Source organism: Chiloscyllium punctatum, unplaced genomic scaffold (genome assembly GCF_047496795.1).
Source record: "Chiloscyllium punctatum isolate Juve2018m unplaced genomic scaffold, sChiPun1.3 scaffold_605, whole genome shotgun sequence".
Taxonomy (NCBI): domain Eukaryota; kingdom Metazoa; phylum Chordata; class Chondrichthyes; order Orectolobiformes; family Hemiscylliidae; genus Chiloscyllium; species Chiloscyllium punctatum.
Genome location: NW_027310339.1, coordinates 31,814 through 50,397, shown reverse-complemented (window position 1 = coordinate 50,397; position 18,584 = coordinate 31,814). Strand labels below are relative to the sequence as shown.

The window sequence follows — 18,584 nt, the reverse complement described above, 5'->3', positions numbered from 1 at the left end:
CACACAGATATACCCCACACCCCTCACTGTAACACCCTGATATACCCCATACCCCTCACTGTAACACACTGATATACCCCACCCCCCTCACTGTAACACCCTGATATACCCCACACCCCTCACTGTAATAGGCTGATATACCCCACACACCTCACTGTAACACCCTGATATACCCCACACCCCTCACTGTAACACACTGATATATCCCATACCCCTCACTGTAACACACTGGTATACCCCACACCCCTCACTGTAACACCCTGATATACCCCATACCCCTCACTGTAACACCCTGATATACCCCACACCCCTCACTGTAACACACTGATATACCCCACACCCCTCACTGTAACACACTAATATACCCCACACCCCTCACTGTAACACACTGATATCTCCCACACCCCTCACTGTAACACACTGATATACCCCACACCCCTCACTGTAACACACTGATATACCCCACACCCCTCACTGTAACACACTGATATACCCCCACACCCCTCACTGTAACACCCTGATATACCCCACACCCCTCACTGTAACACACTGATATACCCCACACCCCTCACTGTAACACACTAATATACCCCACAACCCTCACTGTAACACCCTGATATACCCCACACCCCTCACTGTAACACCCTGATATATCCCACAGCCCACACTGTAACACCCTGATATATCCCACATCCCTCACTGTAACACACTGATAGACCCCACACCCTCGGGTGTAACACACTGATATATCCCTCACCCCTCACTGTAACACACTGATATACCCCACACCCCTCACTGAAACACCCTGATATACCCCTCACCCCTCACTGTCACACACTGATATACCCCACACCCCTCACTGAAAGACCCTGATATACCCCACACCCCTCACTGAAACACCCTGATATACCCCTCACCCCTCATTGTAAAACACTGATATACACCCCACCCCACACTGTAACACCCTGATATACACTTCAGCCCACTTTGTAACACCCTGATATACCCCACACCTTCACTGTAATGCACTGATATAGACCACACATCTCACTTTAACACCCTGATATACCTCACACCCCTCACTGTAACACCCTGATATAACCCACACCCCTCACTGTAACACTCTGATATACCCCTCACCCCTCACTGTAACACACTGATATACCCCACACCCCTCACTGAAACACCCTGATATACCCCACACCACTCAATCTACACACTGATATACCCCACACCCCTCACTGTAACACACTGATAGACCCCACACCCTCGGGTGTAACACACTGATATATCCCTCACCCCTCACTGTAACACACTGATATACCCCACACCCCTCACTGAAACACCCTGATATACCCCTCACCCCTCACTGTCACACACTGATATACCCCACACCCCTCACTGAAAGACCCTGATATACCCCACACCCCTCACTGAAACACCCTGATATACCCCTCACCCCTCATTGTAAAACACTGATATACACCCCACCCCACACTGTAACACCCTGATATACACTTCAGCCCACATTGTAACACCCTGATATACCCCACACCTTCACTGTAATGCACTGATATAGACCACACATCTCACTTTAACACCCTGATAAACCTCACACCCCTCACTGTAACACCCTGATATAACCCACACCCCTCACTGTAACACTCTGATATACCCCTCACCCCTCACTGTAACACACTGATATACCCCACACCCCTCACTGAAACACCCTGATATACCCCACAGTCCTCACTGTAACACTGATATATCCCACACCCCTCACTGTAAGACACTGATATACCCCTCACTGTAACACACTGATATACCCCACACCCCTTACTGTCACACCCTGATATACCCCACACCCCTCACTGTAACACACTGATATACCCCACACCCCTCACTGTAACACACTGATATCCCCCACACCCCTCACTGTAATACACTGATATATCCCACACCCCTCACTGTAACACACTGATATACCCCACACCCCTCACTGTAACACACTGATATCCCCCACACCCCTCACTGTAACACACTGATATCCCCCACACCCCTCACTGTAACACACTGATATACCCCACACCCCTCACTGTAACACACTGATATATCCCAGACCACTCACTGTAACACACTGATATACCCCACACCCCTCACTGTAACACACTGATATATCCCAGACCCCTCACTGTAACACACTGATATACCCCACACCCCTCACTGTAACACACTGATATATCCCAGACCACTCACTGTAACACACTGATATCCCCCACACCCCTCACTGTAACACACTGATATACCCCACACCCCTCACTGTAACACACTGATATATCCCACACCCCTCACTGTAACACTAATAGAGCCCACACCCCTCACTGTAACACACTGATATACCCCACACCCCTCACTGTAACACACAGATATCCCCCACACCCCTCACTGTAACACACTGATATACCCCACACCCCTCACTGTAACACTAATAGAGCCCCCACCCCTCACTGTAACACACTGATATATCCCAGACCCCTCACTGTAACACACTGATATATCCCACACCCCTTACTGTAACACACTGATATCCCCCACACCCCTCACTGTAACACCCTGATATATCCCACACCCCTCACTGTAACACACTGATATATCCCACACCCCTCACTGTAACACACTGATAGCCCCCACACCCCTCACTGTAACACACTGATATCTCCCACACCCCTCACTGTAACACACTGATATCTCCCACACCCCTCACTGTAACACACTGATATATCCCACACCCCTCACTTTAACACACTGATATACACCACATCCCTCACTGTAACACTGATATATGCCACATCCCTCACTGTAACACCCTGATATACCCCACACTCCTCACTGTAACACTGATATATGCCACATCCCTCACTGTAACACACTGATAGACCCCACACCCTCGGTTGTAACACACTGATATATCCCTCACCCCTCACTGTAACACACTGATATACCCCACACCCCTCACTGAAACACCCTGATATACCCCTCACCCCTCACTGTCACACACTGATATACCCCACACCCCTCACTGAAAGACCCTGATATACCCCACACCCCTCACTGAAACACCCTGATATACCCCTCACCCCTCATTGTAAAACACTGATATACACCCCACCCCACACTGTAACACCCTGATATACACTTCAGCCCACATTGTAACACCCTGATATACCCCACACCTTCACTGTAATGCACTGATATAGACCACACATCTCACTTTAACACCCTGATATACCTCACATCCCTCACTGTAACACTCTGATATAACCCACACCCCTCACTGTAACACTCTGATATACCCCTCACCCCTCACTGTAACACACTGATATACCCCACACCCCTCACTGAAACACCCTGATATACCCCACACCACTCAATCTACACACTGATATACCCCACACCCCTCACTGAAACACCCTGATATACCCCACAGTCCTCACTGTAACACTGATATATCCCACACCCCTCACTGTAACACACTGATATACCCCACACCCCTTACTGTCACACCCTGATATACCCCACACCCCTCACTGTAACACACTGATATACCCCACACCCCTCACTGTAACACACTGATATCCCCCACACCCCTCACTGTAATACACTGATATATCCCACACCCCTCACTGTAACACACTGATATACCCCACACCCCTCACTGTAACACACTGACATCCCCCACACCCCTCACTGTAACACACTGATATACCCCACACCCCTCACTGTAACACACTGATATCCCCCACACCCCTCACTGTAACACACTGATATACCCCACACCCCTCACTGTAACACACTGATATATCCCAGACCACTCACTGTAACACACTGATATACCCCACACCCCTCACTGTAACACACTGATATATCCCAGACCCCTCACTGTAACACACTGATATACCCCAAACCCCTCACTGTAACACACTGATATATCCCAGACCACTCACTGTAACACACTGATATCCCCCACACCCCTCACTGTAACACACTGATATACCCCACACCCCTCACTGTAACACACTGATATATCCCACACCCCTCACTGTAACACTAATAGAGCCCACACCCCTCACTGTAACACACTGATATACCCCACACCCCTCACTGTAACACACTGATATCCCCCACACCCCTCACTGTAACACACTGATATACCCCACACCCCTCACTGTAACACTAATAGAGCCCACACCCCTCACTGTAACACACTGATATATACCAGACCCCTCACTGTAACACACTGATATATCCCACACCCCTCACTGTAACACACTGATATCCCCCACACCCCTCACTGTAACACCCTGATATATCCCACACCCCTCACTGTAACACACTGATATATCCCACACCCCTCACTGTAACACACTGATATCCCCCACACCCCTCACTGTAACACACTGATATCTCCCACACCCCTCACTGTAACACACTGATATATCCCACACCCCTCACTGTAACACACTGATATCTCCCACACCCCTCACTGTAACACCCTGATATATCCCACACCCCTCACTGTAACACCCTGATATACCCCACACCCCTCACTGTAACACACTGACATACCCCACACCCCTCACTGTAACACACTGATATATCCCACACCCCTCACTGTAACACACTGATATCCCCCACACCCCTCACTGTAACACACTGATATCTCCCACACCCCTCACTGTAACACACTGATATATCCCACACCCCTCACTGTAACACACTGATATCTCCCACACCCCTCACTGTAACACACTGATATCCCCCACACCCCTCACTGTAACACACTGATATATCCCACACCCCTCACTGCAACACACTGATATACCCCACACCCCTCACTGTAACACACTGATATATCCCAGACCACTCACTGTAACACACTGATATACCCCACACCCCTCACTGTAACACACTGATATATCCCAGACCCCTCACTGTAACACACTGATATACCCCACACCCCTCACTGTAACACACTGATATATCCCAGACCACTCACTGTAACACACTGATATCCCCCACACCCCTCACTGTAACACACTGATATACCCCACACCCCTCACTGTAACACACTGATATATCCCACACCCCTCACTGTAACACTAATAGAGCCCACACCCCTCACTGTAACACACTGATATACCCCACACCCCTCACTGTAACACACTGACATCCCCCACACCCCTCACTGTAACACACTGATATACCCCACACCCCTCACTGTAACACTAATAGAGCCCACACCCCTCACTGTAACACACTGATATATACCAGACCCCTCACTGTAACACACTGATATATCCCACACCCCTCACTGTAACACACTGATATCCCCCACACCCCTCACTGTAACACCCTGATATATCCCACACCCCTCACTGTAACACACTGATATATCCCACACCCCTCACTGTAACACACTGATATCCCCCACACCCCTCACTGTAACACACTGATATCTCCCACACCCCTCACTGTAACACACTGATATATCCCACACCCCTCACTGTAACACACTGATATCTCCCACACCCCTCACTGTAACACCCTGATATATCCCACACCCCTCACTGTAACACCCTGATATACCCCACACCCCTCACTGTAACACACTGACATACCCCACACCCCTCACTGTAACACACTGATATATCCCACACCCCTCACTGTAACACACTGATATCCCCCACACCCCTCACTGTAACACACTGATATCTCCCACACCCCTCACTGTAACACACTGATATATCCCACACCCCTCACTGTAACACACTGATATCTCCCACACCCCTCACTGTAACACACTGATATCCCCCACACCCCTCACTGTAACACACTGATATATCCCACACCCCTCACTGTAACACACTGATATCCCCCACACCCCTCACTGTAACACACTGATATCTCCCACACCCCTCACTGTAACACACTGATATCCCCCACACCCTTCACTGTAACACACTGATATCTCCCACACCCCTCACTGTAACACACTGATATACCCCACACCCCTCACTGTAACACCCTGATATACCCCACACCCCTCACTGTAACACACTGATATCCCCCACACCCCTCACTGTAACACACTGATATCTCCCACACCCCTCACTGTAACACACTGATATCCCCCCCACACCCCTCACTGTAACACACTGATATCTCCCACACCCCTCACTGTAACACACTGATATCCCCCACACCCCTCACTGTAACACACTGATATCTCCCACACCCCTCACTGTAACACACTGATATCCCCCACACCCCTCACTGTAACACACTGATATCTCCCACACCCCTCACTGTAACACACTGATATACCCCATACCCCTCACTGTAACACACTGGTATACCCCACACCCCTCACTGTAACACACTGATATATCCCACACCCCTCACTGTAACACACTGATATATCCCAGACCCCTCACTGTAACACACTGATATATCCCACACCCCTCACTGTAACACCCTGATATACCCCACACCCCTCACTGTAACACACTGATATACCCCACACCCCTCACTGTAACACACTGATATATCCCACACCCCTCACTGTAACACACTGATATACCCCACACCCCTCACTGTAACACACTGATATAAACCACACCCCTCACTGTAACACTCTGATATACCCCACACCCCTCACTGTAACACACTGATATACCCCACACCCCTCACTGTAACATCCTGATATACCCCACACCCCTCACTGTAACACCCTGATATACCCCACACCCCTCACTGTAACACACTGATACACCCCACACCCCTCACTGTAACACTAATAGAGCCCACACCCCTCACTGTAACACACTGATATACCCCACACCCCTCACTGTAACACACTGATATACCCCACACCCCTCACTGTAACACACTGATATACCCCCACACCCCTCACTGTAACACCCTGATATACCCCACACCCCTCACTGTAACACACTGATATACCCCACACCCCTCACTGTAACACCCTGATATACCTCACACCCCTCACTGTAACACCCTGATATACCCCACACCCCTCACTGTAACACACTGATATACCCCACACCCCTCACTGTAACACACTGATATACCCCACACCCCTCACTGTAACACACTGATAGATCCCACACCCCTCACTGTAACACACTGATATACCCCACACCCCTCACTGTAACACACTGATAGATCCCACACCCCTCACTGTAACACACTGATATACCCCACACCCCTCACTGTAACACTAATAGAGCCCACACCCTGATATACACCACAGTCTGTTTTACAGTTTCCTTTCTGATTTGATATGATTTATTAATGCCACATGTTCTGTCGTACAGTGAAAATTTTTGTTTTACATGTTATGCGCGCAGACCATTCTATTCAAGAGCGTCGGCATAACAATAAAGGGTGCAGGATGCACTGTTTCACCAGCCAAAAAGGTACAGAGAGAGATTAACAGTATGTCAAATTAAAGGGATCCATTCAAAAGTCCTTTCAAATGCTCTCTCTCTTTCTTCCCTCCTGCACCCTTTCTCCTCTTTCTCTTGCGGGTGGTTTTTGTCCCCCACTGTGTTTTATTTAGCTGAAGCTGTTCCCATTGCAGTCACTCTGACAAATGGCTCGAACAGGTTGTGGAAAGGACTGTGTGCTGTTTCACAGTCTGTAACACCCCACTGAGAGCAGGAAGCTGTGTTTCTGCGGTTTGACAGCAATCATTGTTTCTGCCTCCACAAAACCAAGAAGGCGAGGATTTTAATGTTCTCTGACCCCTTATCAAGTCACGCAAGCCTTTTTCTCTTTTTGACTCTACCCAGTACTATCCTGCTGTCAGCTCTGGAGAGGTCCTGCACTTATGGTTCTGGAACAGGTCGGGAGGCACAGAGAGTCAGTGGATGGGGAGGGAGGGGGGTGGGATTGGGGGGAGGAGGTGAGGGAGACTTTAAGATTTAATGAGGCTCAGCCAGCCTTTTCCTGCATCTGGAGTCAACGTGTGGGTCAGACTGGGTAAGGAAGACAGATTTCTCTCCTTAAAGGATGTGAGTGAACCTGATGGCTTTTACAATGACCAATTACTGATCGCCAATCACACATTGTTTTTATTGAGTTCAAACTTCACCATCTGCCCCAGTGGGATTTGAATCCATGTTACCAGAACATTAACCTCGAGTTCTGGATTACTCATTTAATGATAACAACAACATGTCACCACTGAGTCCCTCAGTGTGAGAGTCTGTCTGTGACTATGTGACTGTCTGTATCTGTCAGTCTGAACATCTGTGTGATTGTGCATCTGTCAGTCTGAACATCTGTGCGATTGTGCATCTGTCTGAGAGTGTACCTGTGACTGTGTGTGTCAGGGAGTTTGTGCCAGGGAGGGTGTCCATCTGTCTGCATATGTTTGCACATGTATCTGTCTAGGTGTCTGTGAGTGTGAACCTGCCTCTCCTACACTCAGACACTACACTCCAGACCCTAACCACTTGAGTGAACCTCCCCCTCCCCCCCACACTCTCAGACAGTACACTCCTCACCCTAACCCCTTGAGTAAACTTACCTCTCCCCCCCCACACTCTCAGACAGTATGTTCCACACCCTAGCCCCTCGAGTGAACCTTCCTCTTCCCCCCCCCCACTCTCAGACAGTATGTTCCAGATCCTAACCCCGTGAGTGAACCTCCCTCTCCCCCCCCACACTCTCAGACAGTATGTTCCACACCCTAGCCCCTCGAGTGAACCTCCCCCTGCCCCCACACTCTCAGACAGTATGTTCCACACCCTAACCCCTCGAGTGAACCTCCCCCTGCCCCCACACTCTCAGACAGTATGTTCCACACCCTAACCCCTCGAGTGAACCTCCCCCTGCCCCCACACTCTCAGACAGTATGTTCCACACCCTAACCACTCCACAAATATTTCCAGGAAAAAAACCTAAAACTAAAACTAGAGTCAGGAAGGAAGGAACTAGGTGCTCGTGGAACTGTTCTGAACTGTGAACTGGTGAAAACAGTGGAGGTCAGCAGAGATAACATCAGAAATGTTCACCAATGATGGCACAATGTTCAACCCTATTTGCAACTTCACAGATCCAGGCTTGGACTGATCATTAGTAAATAACTTTCACCCTGCACAAATGCCAGGAAATACTCACTTTCCATAAGAGGCAATCTAACCAGCATCTGTTGATATTACCATCACTGAATTCCCCCACTATTAACAACCTGGGCATTGACCAGAAACTGAACTGAACTAGCCACAGCAAAACAGTGGCTACAAGACCAATCCAGAGGCTGGGAATACCGCAGCAAGTAACTCACCTCCTGACTCCCCAAAGTCTATCCACTATCAACAAGGCACAAGTCAGAAGTGCGATGGGGCACTCCTCACTTGCCTGGATGGGTGTAGCTCCAACAATGTTCAAGAAGCTTAATAGCATCCAGGACAAAGCAGCCCCCACTTGAATGGCACCAGGTCCACAAACACCTCCTCCCTTCACCATTCACTCAGTAGCAGCAATGTGTACCATCCACAAGACGCACTTCATGAATTCAGCAAAGATCCTCAGGCAGCACCTTCCAAACCCACAAAGGAGAAAGGCAGCAGATACATGGGAACACTATCACCTGCAAGTTCCCTTCCAAGCCATTCATCATCCTGACTTGGGAGTATATGGGCCGTTCCTTCAGTGTGGCTGAGTCAGAATCCTGGGCACTTTGTAGGTGTCCCTACACAACACAGGACTGCAGCAGTTCAAGAAAGTAGCGTACACCCCCAGCCCCCCCTCCATCTCTCCACCCCTCCCCCCAATTTCTGCAGGGGGTGGTTAGGGAAGGGTAATAAATGTTGGACCAGCCAGTAACACCCACATCCTGTGAATAAACAAAAGAGTCTCGCTGAAGCTGACCTGAGCTGACAGAAGGGAATGAAAAGGTAGGCTCTGTGTGATAAGATTGATGCCTCACTCTCCTTCCAATTCCCTGCACCACCTTCCAGCTCCAAGCCCATTACACGGAAGGAAACAACTTCCATTTTCTGTCAATCATCTCAATCCCCCTGTGTGCAGGGATCACTCTCTCCTCATTGACTTGATCAAAAACCCCTTCACATTCCCAGACACCTCTCCATTCGACCTCTTCCCCCTTAACCGTCTCAGCTCCAAGGGAATGATCTTGATCTCTCCAGGTGAACTGAAAACCCTCTCCTCAGCTCCTGGAGGGAGCTGTTCTGGGAAACCTTCCTCCACAACCTGTCCATGATCAAGGACCCATTCCCAAAGCATGGAATTGGGCACAGTATTCTGACCACCAGCCAATCAGTGATGAATAAAGTTTGTGTTTATTTGTAAAATTCAGTGTGTCTCTCTTTCTCTTTCTTCTGGTCAGCTTAATGCACGGCATTGAGCACAGAATTCTTCAAAGATTTACGTACAGACACGCCCTGAGGATCGTCAGTCTGTGAACCCCATTAAATCAGTGTTGGGAGTTAACTTGTCTATCAACAGATTGTTGAACTTCATACTTGCCAGTTGTGAATTTCCACTGGCACCTAACTGCTCATTTCGCCCACTCACTCCTAACCTCCTCACCGTTTCATCTCCCAACACATGCCTCAAGCCCAGAAGACAGAAGTAGGCTGTTCAGCCCATCTAATCTCTGCCGTTCAGTGAGAACGTGGCTCATCCCCAACTCCACTTCCTTCAATAACCTTGATCCCCTTCCTGATTAAAAATCTATCTGTCTCAGCCTTGGATATACTGGATGACCCAGCCTCAACAGCCCCCTGCAGCAAATAATTCCACAGATTAATTCCCTGATTATTTTAAAAGAGAGAGAAACTCCAAAACATAGAGTGCTGAGGAAGCTGAAAGTTCTTGTGCATGAAACACAAAAAGTTAGCAATTAGTCCCAGTAATCACAGAATTTACCATACAAAAGGAGACCATTGTGAGTACCAGCTCCTGGCAGAGGAACCTTGTTAGTCCCACTTAACAGCTCCATTTCTGTAACCCTCCAATTTAATCCCTTTCAAATATATATCCAGCTCTCTTTTAAAACCTGTAGAATCTCCATACATCACTCTCCCTGGCAGTGCGTTCCTAATCCTTGGAATAAGTAAAGAAGTTTCTCCTCATCTCACTTCCACCTACCTCTCTCACTGACAATCGTGAAATTGCGTGGTGCTGGAAAAGTTCGGATGCTGCCTGACCTGCTGTGCTTTTCCAGCACCACACTCTTGACGTTCATCTCCAGCATCTGCAGTCCTCACTTTTGCCTAATCGTGAAATTGTGCTGACCTACCACCGAGTGGAAATAGAATATCCTCCTTCGCCCTGTCAAAACTCTTCATGATTTTCAAGACCTCAATCATGTCACCTCTTAATCTTCTCTGTTCCAAAGAGAATAAGCCAATTTATATAGTCATAGAGATGTACAGCACAGAAACAGACCTTCGATCCAATTCTCCATGCCAACCAGTATCCTAAATTAATCTAATCCCATTTGCCGGCATTTGGCCCGTATCCCTCTAAACCCTTCCTATTCATGTCCCCAACCAGATGCCTTTTCAATGTTGTAATTGTACCAGCCTCCACCACTTCCTCTGGCAGCTCATTTCATACACACAGCAACCTCTGAAAAAATTTTATATCATTCCTGTCCCTAATCTGTTCTTGTATTTTAAAATTCCTGGAATCATTCTAGTAAATCAACTTTGCACTGTCTCCAGAACTCGAGATCCTTCCAGAACTGAACAGAATACAGGTATTCCAAATGTGGTTTGACCAATGATTTGGAGAGATGTAGTATCACTTGCTTTTATACTCTATACCTCTATTTATAAACAACTGTTTCAACGTCAAGATTTGTGGGCGGCACGGTGGCACAGTGGTTAGCACTGCTGCCTCACAGCGCCAGAGACCTGGGTTCAATTCCCGCCTCAGGCGACTGTCCGTGTGGAGTTTGCACATTCTCCCCGTGTCTGCGTGGGTTTCCTCCGGGTGCTCCGGTTTCCTCCCACAGTCCAAAGATGTGTAGGTCAGGGTGAATTGGCCGTGGGGAAATTGTCCCGTAGTTTTAGGCAAGAGGTATGGGTGGGTTGCGCTTCGGCGGGGCAGTGTGGACTTGTTGGGCCGAAGGGCCTGTTTCCACACCGTAAGTAATATAAATCTAAATTAGAGTGGTGCTGGGATGCTGTGCTTTTCCAGCACCACTCTAATCTTGACTCTGATCTCCATCATCTGCAGTCCTCACTTTCGCCAGATTGTTTCAATGTGCCTGGTCACCTTCAGAGAATAATGTACGTGAACACAGAGGTCCATCTGCTCCTGTACTCCCCTCAAGCTTATACCGTTGAGTCTGTATTATCTCTCCGTGAATTACTTCAACCAAAATGCATTCCTTCCTATTTCTCTGTATTGAAATTCATTTGCCCGGTGACTGCCCATTTGGCTAAATTGTGAGTGTCCCTTTGAAGTCGCTCTACATCACAATTCACGATTATCCCTGGATAGTGACCCAATACCAATCCCTGGGGAATACCACTTCCAACAATCTGAGAGATGCCCATCTATACCTGCCCTGTGTTTCCTCGTTTATGGCTAACTTCTAATCAAGGACCTAACAATCGTCAACATTTCTAAGTTGCTAACCAACCCAACTCTGAAGCAAATGTTTTCTGAAGCACTTTAGAGGGCAAGTGAAATTTTAACCTTTATTGTTAGAGGGTTGGTACTGTGTCACAACAGTACATGTGTTAATGTGGGGTACTGTGTACAATTTTGGTCCTGGACTCAAGAAAGGATCTAGTGGTTTTGGAGACAATTCAGTAGAGATTAATTGGTTGATTCCTGGGATGAACGGCTTGATTTATTAAGAATATCTAAAGAGTTTGGGGTTTTATTCATTAGTGTTAATAGAGCGAGTGATGATTTCTTTAAAACATACAAGATTCTGAGAGTAGATGTGGAGAAGACGGGGACACAGAATTTAATCATAAAGCTTTTACAGCACAGAGAGAGAGAGAGAAAGAGAGAGAATGAGAGACAGGCCCTTCAGCCCATTGGGTCTGTACTGATCTAGCACCTTAATTAGAAGAGTTAGCTGTGGTGAAGGAATCTACAAGGCTGCAGAGGAACAGGTAGGAGGATTTTGGGTCTCACTCGATTGCTCCTGGGGTGGGGGGAGTCCACAGGAACGTTATGGTCTGCATTTGATCTCCTCCTCATGGTCCACCGTTCAGTGCCTTGGCTGAAGGTGCAATACAGAGGAACTTTGGCCCAGGTTTTACTGATGACCCTGAGCTCCGCCTCATGTGGAGGTCAGCAGTCAGGGACTGGTCCAGACTCAGTGGGTGTCAGCCACAGCTGGATGCAGTGGGAAAATGGTGAGAGACACATTGGAGTAGAGACCAACTCTCTTTGAAGTTTGCATCAGGTATAGACAGGGTGAGTAAGAAGGTGTTTAGCGTGCCTGCCTTCATTGCTCATACCTTTGTGTATCAGGAGGGGGGGAACATCATGTTGACGTTGTACAGGACATTGGTGAGACCTCTCATGGAGTACTGTGTCCAGTTCTGGTCGTCCTGTTATAGGAAGGATAAGCTGGAGAGGATTCTGCAGAGATTTATGAGGATATTGCTAAGAATAGAAGGTTTGAGTTATAAGGAGAAGATGATATTTTTTTTCCCTGGTGTGTAGGAGGTTGTAGAGGTTTATAAAATCATGACAGGTATAGAGAGAGTTGATGATACATGTCTTTTCCCTAAAGATGAGAGGTTTCAAGACGAGGGGCACAATTTCAAGGTGAGAGGAGAGAGATTTAAAAAAGACACGAGGGGCAAATATTTTACATAGAGGGTGGTTCACGTGTGGAATGAACTTCCTGAGGAAGTGATGGATGTAGGTACAATTACAACATGTAAGAGACATTTGGATAAGTACATGAGCAGGAAAGATTTGGTGGGATATAGGCCAGGAGCAGGCAAGTGGGACTAGTTTAGTTTGGGATTAGGATTGGCACGGACTGGTTGTCTCCGTGCTGTACGAGTCTATGTCTCTATGACTCAGGCTCAAGTTTAGGAGGTGGGCGGGGACTGAATTGAGACAGCAGTCTGCTATAAAGAGATTCTGGAGATAGGCGAATGTCAGAGAGAGAGAAATTGAGAGAGGGGGTCCAAACAACAGCAAATTAACTTGAAACGAAGCTCAGAACTTTCGAGAGTTGGGTCAGTAATTGGCCTTTCCTTTTTCTGGACAGGACATAACTGATCAATTTCCCATCTTTGTACAGTACAAATCAGCCATGATCTCACGAACAGTGAGAATGTATTAGAGAGGCTGTATGGTTCCGTTTTGTTCCTATATACCCAATCTCCAAATGTCTCTCTCCCCCAATCCAGTTCACTCCCCATGCCAGTCTCTCTCTCTCTCTCTCTCTCTCTTGCTGTCTGTCCACAGCCCCACCTTTCCCTCTCCATTCCTATCTCCATCAAACCACTCTGCCCTATTAGAGGTAACAGCACCGATTGACAGGGTGGGGTTGGGGTTATTGATGTTACAGGCGATGGAGCGGCGAATGGTGGGACTCCTAGTAACTTGGAGACACAATTCTCAAACAGAACTCCTTCAAGTTCAAACTGACTGATTCCTCCACACAGCCAGTGTACATAATAAACCAGGACAGGATACAATCTCCCTCTCTGCACATCTCTACCGTTCACATCTGTTATACCTTCCTGTGTCTCCCTCTTTCTCTCCTTCTCTCTTTCTCCATTTTTTAAAATCGAATCATTGTTACCCTTTCCTTTATGTCTCTCTCTCTCTCTCTCTCCCCTTCTCACTCGCGCTCTTTATCTCTGCCTCTATCTTCTCAGTCTCCCTTATGACCATCTCTGTTTCCCCCTCTCCCTCGATCTTCTTGCCCTGGGATTTAGCTCTGGCTCTCACGTTTTGCATCTCTCTTTTAGTCACTTGCTTTCTCTCTCCATTCCCCACCCCCATCCCTCTCTCCTGCTCACTGTCTGTGCCTGCTCTCCCTCTCTCTCTCTCATGCTGTCTCCCTCTCTCTCTCTCATTCTGTCTCTTGCTCTCTCTCTCTCTCGCCATCTCCCTCTCTCTCTCATTCTGTCTCTTGCTCTCTCTCTCTCTCGCCATCTCCCTATCACTGTCTGTCTCTTGCTCCCTCTCTCTCTCGCCATCTCCCTATCACTGTTTGTCTCTTGCTCCCTCTTGCTCTCCGTCTCCTTCTCACTCTTTGTGTCTTGCGCTCTCTCTCTCTCTCTCTCTCTCTCTCTGTCACGATCTCTTTCTCTGCCACCCACCTAGTTCTCTTTCTCTCGCAATGTTTCTCTCTGTCTCAACTCCCTGTCCCTTCTTCTTTATGTCTCACTTTGCCTCTTTCTGTCTCTCGCTCTCTGTCTCTCGCTCTCTGTGTCTCTCTATCTGCCTCTTGCTGTTTCTTTCTGTCTCTCTGTCTCTCGCTCTGCCTCTTTATTCCCACTATCTTCTACATTCCCAGATTGTCCTCACTGTTGGGCTGATGGACAAACAGATGAGCTGTAGATGCAGGTCCTAGGTGAAAGGTTGAATTGGTCTGAGAATGAGCTGACCTACCGGATCCCTTGGTCTCTGATCTTGGGATGCCACTGGATTTCTTGCAGCTCCTGCTGCGTCTGGCCCAGCCAGCTCCTCACTGAATTTAGGTGGAGCAAAATTTTACCAGTTCTCCGAATCAGCTCATTTCCTGTTTCTCTCAATCTCTCAACAGGAAGTGGATGAATTGACGATCGTTATCTCGATGATGCTTCATCACCTCAGAACTGGAACAGCAGGATGAGGCCATTCAGCCCCTTCAGTTTGCTTCACCAGTCGATACAATCGTGACTCATCTTTCGATATCCTCACCCCTACTTTGCTATCTGCTCCTCCACTCCCTCATTAATGTCTCAGGAACCTCTCTGAGAGATATATTCAGTGACCCAGCAGCCCCACCCCCACCACCTGTACCGAGCCAGAGAAACTTCAGATAGAAAGGCAAGCGATAGGCTAAGGGCTAACAACTCCTGCCAATAGGTAAGGAATTTAAAATAAACAGCATCTGCTGGTCTTTGGTTGTCAGTGGCTTGATGTGCTAACAGATGATCTCGTGTTCTGAAGGTCACTGTTGGAGAATTCATGCACTCCTACGCTGCAGGTAAAGAAAGGGAAATGGTCTCTCTCTCACTCTCAGTGCTGCCAGCCATACACTGTTGAATAAAAAACCAGGACAAAATGATTTCAATTAGCCAGAAAGTGCAGAATCTCACAATCGATTGCCCAATCAACACCATACCACATAACATGCACATGCCCTAGTTTTCCTTTAGCAATGACTCACAAACTGATCTGTTAGTTTTGGGATGGTGTTAAAGTTAGAACTCTGCTCTTGTTCCCAACCTGTATGTTTATGTGTGTGTGGTACTGGTATTTATACTTGTGTTTGATAACTGCTAAACTCACTCCTTTGCTACATCATGACAGCCTGATTAAATCAGAAACAAAAAAGAGAAGTTGTTGGAAAAGCTCAGCGGGACTGGCAGCACCTGTGCAGAGAAATCAGAGTTAACATTTCGGGTCCGGTGACCCTTCCCTCAGAACTGAGGATGAATCACTGGACTCAAAATGTTAACTCTGATTTCTCTTCACAGACACTGCCAGTTCTGCTGAGATTTTCCAACAACTTCTGTATTTTGTTTCTGATTTTCAGCATTTGCAGTTCTTTCGGATTTTATTTCCTGAAGGTGTACATCCAAAACATCGAATTCTGCACCTCCTAATGCTGCCTGGCTGGCTGTGTTCTTCCAGCCTCCTGCCTGTCTACTTTAACAGCCCACCCTGTTCCCTGGCCAACACCTCTGTCTCAGGCTTATTGCAGTGCTCCAGTGAAGCTCAGCTCAAGCTGGAAGGACAGCGCCTCATTTTCTGCTTGGGGACCCTGCAGCCCTCCAGACTCAGTATCCAGTTCAACAATTCAACAAGCCCCCTACCCCAAACCCCAGGCCTTGTTATCACACAGTCTGCCATTACCCACTACCTGTTGTTAGCCACTAACAGTCTCCATTAAGAGCCATTCGTTATTCACTCCTTTTCCTGTCCAACTGCTCTTCCCTCTCTCTGGGCTCTATCCCTATCCATCATTTATACTTTAACCCCTCTGCCCCACCCTATCTTCTGTGTACAAACCAACAATTTCCTCGCTACCATCAGTTCTTTGGACAACAGACAATAGACAATAGATGCAGGAGTAGGCCATTCTGCCCTTCGAGCCTGCACCACCATTCAATATGATCATGGCTGATCATCCTTAATCAGTATCCTGTTCCTGCCTTATCTCCATAACCCTTGATTCCACTATCCTTGAGAGCTCTATCCAACTCTTTCTTAAATGAATCCAGCGACTGGGCCTCCACTGCCCTCTGGGGCAGAGCATTCCACACAGCCACCACTCTCTGGGTGAAGTAGTTTCTCCTCATCTCTGTCCTAAATGGTCTACCCTGTATTTTTAAGCTGTGTCCTCTGGTTCGGCACTCACCCATCAGCGGAAACATGTCTCCTGCCTCCAGAGTGTCCAATCCTTTCATAATCTTATATGTCTCAATCAGATCCCCTCTCAGTCTTCTAAACTCAAGGGTATACAAGCCCAGTCGCTCCAGTCTTTCAGCGTAAGGTAATCCCGCCATTCCAGGAATTGACCTCGTGAACCTACGCTGCACTCCCTCAATAGCCAGAATGTCTTTCCTCAAATTTGGAGACCAGAACTGCACACAGTACTCCAGGTGTGGTCTCACCAGGGCCCTGTACAGCTGCAGAAGAACCTCTTTGCTTCTATACTCAATCCCTCTTGTTATGAAGGCCAGCATGCTATTAGCCTTCTTCACTACCTGCTGCACCTGCATGCTTACCTTCATTGACTGGTGTACAAGAACACCCAGATCTCTCTGTACTGCCCCTTTACCTAAATTGATTCCATCTAGGTAGTAGTCTGCCTTCCTGTTCTTGCTACCAAAGTGGATAACCTTACATTTATCCACATTAAACTGCATCTGCCATGCATCTGCCCACTCACCTAACTTGTCCAGGTCACCCTGTAATCTCCTAACATCCTCATCACATTTCACCCTGCCACCCAGCTTAGTATCATCAGCAAATTTGCTAATGTTATTACTAATACCATCTTCTATATCATTAACATATATTGTACAAAGCTGCGGTCCCAGTACTGATCCCTGCGATACCCCACTGGTCACTGCCTGCCATTCCGAAATGGAGCTGTTTATCACTACTCTTTGTTTCCTGTCGGCCAACCAAATTTCAATCCAAGTTAGCACTTTGCCCCCAATACCATGCGCCCTAATTTTGCTCACTAACCTCCTATGTGGGACTTTATCAAAAGCTTTCTGAAAGTCCAGGTACACTACATCTACTGGATCTCCCTCGTCCATCTTCAGAGTTACATCCTCAAAAAATTCCAGAAGATTAGTCAAGCATGATTTCCC

The 18,584-nt window shown here is 47.7% G+C and overlaps 1 protein-coding gene across 2 annotated transcripts in view; it reads right to left on the bottom strand.

Annotated features, from left to right (window-relative positions):
• LOC140473438 (uncharacterized) overlaps positions 1 to 15,772 on the bottom strand; it is a 50,477-nt gene extending 34,705 nt beyond the window's left edge. Inside the window, exon 1 of one of the 2 annotated variants that reach the window (XM_072567604.1) lies at positions 15,664 to 15,772. The gene's annotated coding sequence lies outside the window, so the exon portion shown is untranslated. Of the gene's footprint in view, positions 1 to 15,659 lie in introns of both variants that reach the window. The other variant, XM_072567605.1, reaches the window with a different exon arrangement.
• Positions 15,773 to 18,584: the final 2,812 nt, after the last annotated feature.